Source organism: Loxodonta africana, chromosome 4 (assembly GCF_030014295.1).
Source record: "Loxodonta africana isolate mLoxAfr1 chromosome 4, mLoxAfr1.hap2, whole genome shotgun sequence".
NCBI lineage: Eukaryota > Metazoa > Chordata > Mammalia > Proboscidea > Elephantidae > Loxodonta > Loxodonta africana.
The window spans coordinates 103,272,300-103,280,073 of record NC_087345.1 but is presented as its reverse complement, the minus strand read 5'-3'; the positions used below and the strand labels follow the sequence as shown (position 1 = coordinate 103,280,073).

The 7,774-nt window shown below is 39.5% G+C and overlaps 1 pseudogene; it reads right to left on the bottom strand.

Annotated features, from left to right (window-relative positions):
• Positions 1 to 5,072: 5,072 nt before the first annotated feature.
• Positions 5,073 to 7,241, bottom strand: LOC100675261 (ubiquinol-cytochrome c reductase complex assembly factor 1-like; annotated as a pseudogene).
• Positions 7,242 to 7,774: the final 533 nt, after the last annotated feature.

Genomic DNA, 7,774 nt, shown 5'->3' with positions numbered 1-7,774 from the left:
AGCACAACCCTTCTCTCTACCCTGTATTCCCTGTGTCCATTCAGCCAGCTTCTGTCCCCCTCTGCCCTTATTTTGCCTCCAGACAGGAGCTACCCACATAGTCTCATGTGTCTGCTTGAGCCAAAAGCTCACTCCTCACCAGTACCATTTTCTATTTTATAATCCAGCCCAATCCCTGTCTGAAGAGTTGGCTTTGGGAATGGTGCCAGTCTTAGGCTAACAGAAGGTCTGGGGACCATGACCTCTGGGGTCCTTCTAGTCTCAGTCAGACCCTTAAGTCTGGTCTTTTTATGAGAATTTGAGGTCTGCATCCCACTGTTCTGCTCCATCAGGGATTCTCTGTTGTGTTCCCTGTCAGGGCAGTCCTCAGTTGTAGCTGGGTACCATCTAGTTCTTCTGGTCTCAGGCTGATGTAGTCTCTGATTTATATGACCCTTTTTGTCTCTTGGGCTCATAATTACTTTGTGTCTTTGGTGTTCTTCATTCTCCTTTGCTCCAGGTGGGTTGAGACCAATTAATGCATCTTAGATGGTCACTTGCTAGCATTTAAGATCCCCAAAGCCTGTGTTGTTAATGACTCTGCCTGTTTCTAGTAGTTGACTTCACCCATGTATTTGATTTGCTATTTAGCCATTACTTCTGTAGAACTGATGTCTTCTTTGCTCCTGATTTTTATATTGTTACATTGTACCCTGTGGCTCATGTTTGGGGGTTCATGAAAAGAATATATCACTGAAATGTGGTTAACTATGCACATACAATTTTGAACTAAGGAGATATATTTCAGTTACACAAGGAATAAAAGTGTGTTGCCTTCATGGAACTTTTCTGAAGCCATTCTGAACTTTCTATGCTTGAAAAAATTAAGACTTTTAAGAATGATTGGAAAGACTTATAATGATTCTTTTTTGATGTTAGATTTCAAAGTCTTAGAATTAGGTGTTTTAAGCCTTGCCGACGTACTAGTAAACATTTCGTTCTTTTAAGGTGAAATTACTTGCTTATATTAGGAGTCTTTTTCCTTTACATGTTGGCATAAGAGTTAATTCTGTTGGCTACTGCTGGCCATTTTGTCCTCAGCTTTTCGTGTCACTGAACATGTTATATATGAACAATGTTTGCCACCCATCTGCTGTTTTAAGGACTTCCATTGATATGTTATTTATGAGTTAGAGTGATGAATGCAGAAAAATTGAGAGAAATTAACAAGGTAGCTCAAAGTAGCCATTAGTAACATTTGAAAACTCAAGTGTAATGAGTATAACAATAATTTTTTTATCATAGCCTGACTTACACTGAAACATTATTATGTTTGATATTATCTTTAATTTTAATAATTGATAATATGAAACTAACTCATTTTAGATAAGATTATATCCAAAAGTTATTTCTCTGAACTGCTTTTACTTGGAAATAACTCCATCTGACTTTACAGGAAGTGACAGGAAAAAAATTATTAAGTGGAGCTTCCTAAATTGTTTTATAATGGCTCTGAGTAATGATTTCTTTGTTCAATACCTTACAAAGCTGAGGTGTTTCAGTGCATATCTTGATCTAGGAGTGTTTTCTGAATTTCATTATCCAAATCAAACTCATTGGTGACAAGCTGATTCCAACAACTATATATTTTCAGATGTCATTGACACATACTGAGTAGATTTGAAAAATGGTGTATGAAAAAGTCATCAAGTTGGTATTTCTCTGGATAAATTTGGCATTGGCACTCTTGATTCTGGCAAAACTGAACATTTTTTTCTTTGCAATATATAGAATAGTTTTTGACATGTTGTACGTGTTGCCTAAAATAGTGTGTATCTTTCAGTAGGTGGAACTCATTACATTTTTGTTGAAGAAATGACTCAAGAGCTAATGTACGATGATAATTAAAAATGCAATGGCAAGATGAGTTTCTGCTTCCAGATCCCACTACCTTTTTCTATAAAAGAATTCAGGCCCTTTTTGTTAGTGGATATAAGTAATCTTCTTCATCAAACTTGAAGAAATTGGTAATAGTTATTCATATCAACACTTCATTTCGGGTAGATTGGTCTGCCCTGCAGTCACATAAAAGTGACATTGAAATGGAGACATCCTTAAAATGGATTAAATTTATTTTAATTTACCATTTAAACTGGCTAGATCACAGGAATAGGCTATGCAGTTTTATACAAGTTGTTCAATATTCCGGGTTTACATAGCCAATAATTTTCTTCCTGCTGTCACACCCAACCTATCCCCTTGTCATGGATTGAATTCTGTTCCCCAAAAACGTCTGTCAACTTGGCTAGGCCATGATTCCCAGTATTGTATGATTGTCCACCATTTTGTCATTTGATGTCATTTTTCTATGTGTTGCAAATCCTATCTCCATGATGTTAATGAGGTGGGATTAGCAGCAGTTATGTTAATGAGGTGGGATTAGCAGCAGTTATGTTAATGAGGCAGGACTCAATTTACAAGATTAAGTTGTGTCTTAAACCAATCTCTTTTCAGATATAAAAGAGAGAAGTGAGCAGAGAGACATGGGGACCTCATACCACCAAGAAAGCAGAGCCAGGAGAATAGCATGTCCTTTGGACCCAGGGTCCCTGTGCTGAGAACCTCCTTGACCGAGGAAGATTGATGACGAGGACCTTGCTGTAGGGCCAACTGAAAGAGAAAGCCTTCCCCTGGAGCTGGCACCCTAAATTTGGACTTCTAGCCTCCTAGACTGTGAGAGAATAAATTCTCTTTGTTAAAGCCATCCACTTGTGGTATTTCTTTGAAAGCAGCACTAAATAATTAAGACACCTCTTCTCATCCCATTACCCTTTAATACCAGTAACCAATACATGCTCCACAAGCATATGCCATTTTTGGTCAATCACCACATAAAATACTGATTTGGGGTTGAGCATTGCTGCCTGGAATTTGGATGGGCCTTGTGACTTACTTTTTGCCAACAGGATCTAGCAGATGTGACATTGTGCCTATTCTGAGCTTAGGCTTCATGCTAGGTCTTTCATGTTTCTGCTTTCTTAGAACCCTGCTCAGCTGCCATCTCAGCTTAGAACCCTTTTCAGCTTGGGCATGCCAGCTGAAGGATGAGAGATGAGCTGGGCCAGCTGAGGCCACCTCAGACAGCCATTACTTAGCTGATCCAGTAGCTGACCTCATGAATTATGAACCCCACAGTGGCCAGAAGAACCAACCAATTAAGTTCAGTCCAAATTGTCAACCTACCAATAGCCAACTGATACACCAATTAATCAAAATCTTCCTAATGCTTTATAGTTTTTGGTAGTAGCATTTTTAATAAGTGAAAGTACATGTAGGAAAGTATATTTTAATCATGGAGCTGATAATACCATTCATATGGAATACATCACAATTTTGGGGGGAAATTTTTTAGCAAGCTGATTTCATTTTGTCTGGCAAATTTCTAAAACTGGAGTGATTAGGATTTAGAATATGCATAGGCTTTATTACTTTCCCAAAAAAGTATCACATTATAACGTCATCAGAATGGAGTAAGTATCCATTTTCATTGAAACGTGTTTTGTAATTTTTTAGTCTTTGTTTGCATATTTGTTTTGTTTTGAATCTTTGGACCACTTTACAAAGTACGGAAATCCTGGTGGCATAGTGGTTGACAGCTATGGCTGCTAAGCAAAAGGTCAGCAGTTCAAATCCACCAGGCACTCCTTGGTAACCCCATGAGGCAGTTTTACTCTGTCCTATAGGGTTGCTATGACTCAGAAATGACTCGACGGCAATGGGTTTTTTTTTTTATTTGTTTGTTTACAAAATATATATGTATATTAAGATTTTCTTTAGTTTGCATCTTGGGATTTCTTGCAAGGTTACTTTGTGGTCAGAAATATAAATGACCACAGTGTGTCCCTGTGCTTTGCTATATTTAAAGAAGTTATGAATGGTTTCTAAAGATATAGTGGTCTTGGGCTCAGGAACTTCCCTTCCTGTGAACAATTCTGACAAGGCTTCAGTGATTTCTGGTCATTTGTCCAGTGGTTCCTCCTGGTTGCAAAAGGCCTCTTAAAATGTGTAAAAAGGTGCTGTCTTTATGTTGGCTGGAGTTTTTCAAATTGTATTTTATAGAATTGAGGAAGCTTATTAGGATTCTGTGGGTCAATACATAAATGTAAATTTGGCTGTGTTTTTGAAAATTACTATCATTTTAGACTTTTAAGTACTGATCCTTTCACATTTGCCTCCAAATTATACTGTCAGTTTTATCTGGTGTGCTTTAGTTCCTAAATCCATAATCAATAACCCTTTAGGAAAAAACACCAGAAAAATGTTCCAGTAAAAGCAGTTATTAAAACTTTACATGATAGAGCACAACGTAAAATAAATAAATAAATAAAAATAAAGAGTAGTGGCTAAAAATGACATTGGCACAAACTGACCTAGGTTTAAGTCCAGACTCTACAAACTGTGTGCGCTACTTAATACAAGATACTTTTACCTCCAGTGACTCAGTTATTTCCTCATTGACAAAATAGGGGTAACAATAAAAACCTGTTGCCATTGAATCGATTCTGACTCATAGCGACCATACAGGGCACAGTAGAACTGCCACATAGGGTTTCCAAGTAGTGGCTGGTGGATTCAAACTGCCGAACTTTTGGTTAGCAGCTGTAGCTCTTAACCGCTGGGCCAATAGTGCCTTTGCTATATGGTTTTTTTGAGGATTGAGTGAGATGATGTATATAATCTGTCTGGTATATAATACGTGAGTTATTATTCTATAACGAAAATGTAGAAATAGGATAATTTATTACAAAACATGCAAATTCCGCCCAACCTTGCTATCCTAATATTTAATGATCTTTATTATTAGATTTTCCTGTCTTTTAGAAGGAATCATAAGTGGTGAATTTATCATCAAAATATGTTTATGTGAATACACGTGTACTCATACAGAATTTGCTGTTTAATTTATTTCCAGCTTGGGAAAAACTTCCATTGCTCCTTTGCTAGTCACAGGAGCACCTGAGATGCATACACCCAGTCACTCTTCAAGTATTTATTGAGCACATGCTATTTGCCAGGCACTGTATGAGGTGCTGGAGAGAAAGTAGTGGATAAAACAGACAAGTTTCCTGTTCTCATGCTGTGTGTATTTTAGAGGGAGAAATAAGAAATAAAAATCATTTTTAAATAGTGATAAATTCTATGAAGAGAATAAACAGGGCAACGTGACTGTGTGTTGGGGTGGAGGATGTGACTACATAGTGTAGCCAAGGAGGACCCTCAGCAAAGCCCATAAGGTGGGAATAAGACTTATTCCCACATAACTTGCATTTAAGTCCAATTATTCACTAGATGAGGTCACCATTTAAAAGAATATGCCACTAATTCCTTTTAAAAGTGAAGATACCAAACTTCTAACACAGTGGTTCACAAACTATCATGTGCTTATGAATCACCTGGAGAGCGTCTTAAAGTAGTTTCCTGGGCTGTATCCTCAGAGATTCTGATTCAATAGGCTGGGTGAGGCCGTTGGACCTGCAGGTCTAACAGACTCACAGGTGATGCAAATACTACTATTCTGAAGACCACACTTTGAGAACCACAGCTCTAACATTATCTGTTTTTTCTTTCTTTTTTTAAAGTCTCTGTTTCTTTTTATGGCCAACTCACCCCCATGGCTCAAAGCTGGGGGACCGAAGTGTGGTTACTCATCTTGACTTAGTAGCATTACCAACTGCTTCTAGGCCATAGTGGGTCCTTGCTGGGGTGTCTCCTTTCTAACCTACCCCCACCCTTTCCCAGGCCTTTGGGAAAAGTTGTCACTCACACATAGTTGCTGGAAGGAGACTTGGGGAGTGTGTGCTGGAGAGCTCTTGCTCAGTGCTCCTCTAAGGGAGAGGACATTCCAGAAAACTAGGTTTTCTTTCTTTCAGCACTGTACCCCACCAGATCAGACCCTTGGGCACACTAAGAGGAAAATCAACACAGATGAGGCCAGGTAGTTGAAGATGCTATTCAAAGGTCAGTTCGGGCTACTTTCTGCTGGGTCCTAGGAAAAACAGGCATCTCTCTCCTGGAGGTTCCTCAAGCCAGTTGGCCTGCTGTTTGGAGGGACCACCCATCAAAGTCCCTCTCATTATAAATGGGGGAATAGGGCTTCACGATGCACTGAGGATTATTGTCCACCAGAGGGCACCAGCTCACCTTCCCTGTCAGAAGCAGATCCGCGCCACTCATGGAGTCCAGGTACTGCATGTGTTTCCTCATATTCTACCAGCAATTCAAGCTGTCGAGAGTCTTCACGTTTCTGGTTGAAGAAGGTTCTCCATAGGACGGCAGCCAGCCCATGATTATCTGAAAGGATCCTCTCACCATATCCTAAGATTGCAGCATAGAAACTATTTGTCACGAGGATCATGTTCTTCGGGGTATATAGGAATTAACTCCCATGACTGCCACGTTGCTCAACCCCCTCCCACATAAAATGAACTATGATATTACACACGTATTTCCCACTCTGGCCTTCCTGCTTCATTCTAACTAGACACATTCAGACATGAAGTTGGGTTATAAGAAACCACGAACTGAATGTATCAGGAATCTGACACCTTAGAAAGAATTCCTCGAAATCAGTTTCCTCCATACAGCTAGTATATCTGCGCAGGGCTGCAATCTTAATCTTTCATTTACTGTATTTCAACGGTCCGATGAATCCCATGGCTTCAGTGATCTTCATGAGGGCACCAACCTTCTCGACAGGCTGTGGGGAATCCTTTGTAGAAAGAAGCTTGTTTGTGGTGTGATACTTTCTACTCAGCTGTATGTCTATTCTAAGAATCTGTTCTACCACATGCTAGGGACTGGCCCAACCAGGGGCCACTGGGAAGTGCCACTGCCCTTGGGAAGAAGACACAGGTACCAATCGGCTGCATATTGGAACCCACCGGGTGATGCTAGTTTGGTTCCTAAGGACTCACACCAGCAATGCCATCTTCCTCAACAACCATTTCCAGGTGAAGGATTGGTTTCCAGAGTTCTTGCTGCTGCCACCGCCCAACTACAAGTTGTCCTTTTGCCACTGGGATCCCTGCAACCTTTTTTTTTTTTTTTTTAAATTATTTTTTTTTGTTGTTTGTGAGGTTTATGCAGAATATACACCAATTTAACAATTTCTACATGTAAAATTCAGTGACTTTGATTACATTTTTCAAGTTGTGCAACCATTCTCACCCTTCTTTTGAGTTGTTCCTCCCCCATTAACTCACTTCCCGTTTCCTATCTAATCTTTAGAATTGTCATTATCAATTCGATCCCATACAGACAGATCTTAAAAAAGCACAGTGCTCAAGGCATTCTTTACTAGCTAAACTATTGTTTGATTTTAAGAAGATTTCAGGGGATATTTTTGGCTTAAAGTTTAAAAATTATCTCAGCGCAATAGTTTCAGGGGTTTATCCAGCTTCCACTGATTCAGAAAATCTGGATGCCATGAGAATTTGAAATCCTAATGTATCGGTTTTATGAGTTCAGTATCCACTTGATAAAAGTGAAGTACGAGGCAATCCCTGGTTACGAACGAGATCTGTTCCTGTGTCTCTAAGTCATTAAGTCATATTTGTAGGTGAGTCAGACCAGGTGCATACGGTTCTTATTTAGCCTTACTTTTTACCGCAAGAAGGCAACTCTGGTGGCATAGTGGTTAAGTGCTACAGCTGCTAACCGAAAGGTTGGCAGTTTGAATCCATCAGGCGCTCCTTGGAAACTCAGAGGGCAGTTCTACCCTGTCCTATAGGGTCGC